The sequence below is a fragment of the Myotis daubentonii genome, chromosome 8 (assembly GCF_963259705.1).
Source record: "Myotis daubentonii chromosome 8, mMyoDau2.1, whole genome shotgun sequence".
Taxonomy (NCBI): domain Eukaryota; kingdom Metazoa; phylum Chordata; class Mammalia; order Chiroptera; family Vespertilionidae; genus Myotis; species Myotis daubentonii.
In genome coordinates this window covers 88,481,059-88,482,590 of record NC_081847.1, presented here as the reverse complement: position 1 = coordinate 88,482,590, position 1,532 = coordinate 88,481,059, and positions in this window count along the sequence as shown.

Below are 1,532 nucleotides of genomic sequence, written 5' to 3'. Positions count from 1 at the left end.
TTTCTCAACAGAAACTTTGCAGGCCAGAAGGGAATGGCAAGAAATATTCAAAGTGATGAATACCAAGAACCTACAACCAAGATTACTTTATCCAGCAAAGCTATCATTCAGAATTGAAGGTCAGATAAAGAGCTTCACAGATAAGGAAAAGCTAAAGGAGTTCATCACCACCAAACCAGGATTATATGAATTGCTGAAAGGTATCCTTTAAGAAGAGGAAGAGGAAGAAAAAGGTAAAGATACAAATTATGAACAACAAATATGCATCTATCAACAAGTGAATCTAAGAATCAAGTGAATAAATAATCTGATGAACAGAATGAACTGGTGATTATAATAGAATCAGGGACATAGAAAAGGAATGGACTGACTATTCTTGGGGGGGAAAGGGGTGTGGGAGATTCGGGAAGAGACTGGACAAAAATCGTGCACCTATGGATGAGGACAGGGGGTGGGGAGTGAGGGCGGAGGGTGGGGCGGGAACTGGGAGGAGGGGAGTTATGGGGGGAAAAAAGAGGAACAAATGTAATAATCTGAACAATAAAGATTTAATTTAAAAAAAAAGAAAAAAGAAAAAAAAGAAAAATGAATTCTAAATCCACAGTTCTAAAGACATAATTTCAGGAAGTAAAAACAATTCTACTTTGAAGGAATGTCTGAGATGCAAGAAAAAAAGGTGAGCCAAAAAAATTAAATAACATGTGGGCAAACCTAAACACTGACTATATAAAATACTAATAATATCAAATTTGTAGGTTAAATAATAAAGAACTGGAGGAATTTGATTAGAATTAATATATTTTAACATCCTCATGTTTGCAAAGAGGGTACAGATAGATATTTACCATTTTTAGATGTTAAATTTATAAAGGTAATACAAAGTACTTAGAATGATTAAATTTCAAATCAGTAGAGGGAAAACATAATAAGTAGAAAACACATCCAATCCAAAGACAGAACAGGAATAAGGATAGGAAAGAAGCATAGCACAGAACAAGGGAAACATGGGCAGTAAAAAATAAGGTGGAAAAATAAATCCAAATATACTTGTACTTCTGCACTATGGTGGGACAGATATACTTCATAAAAAACAGACTTTGTAATCATTGCTTGGTTTTACTATATAAGAGAAAAATCCTATCTCTCTACCCTTACAACACGGGGGGGGGGGGGGGGGGGAGAGTGGGGGGAGAAGAGCTGAAACAAAAGCAGGAAAGGAACAGGAAGCATCAGGCAAGAAGCTTGGAAGGTAGATTTTACCCTAAAAGCAAATGGCCTGCAAATGACCTCTGGAGAGAAAAACCTTAAGACAGTAGCAAGGTCAGGCGGCTCAAATAAAGACAACTATATTCAGTCAGAACCTAGAAGGGATTAAAGTGGTGCCAGTGGATTGGCACTGCCTTGCCGGAAGCAAATGCAAATCATCTCTGAAGGGAAGCACCCACAATTTAGGTCCTTTGTCTTCCCACAGTTTAGGTTGACTCACACCCTTAAGGAAATAAGCCAAAATGGTACACATCAATATCAGAAAG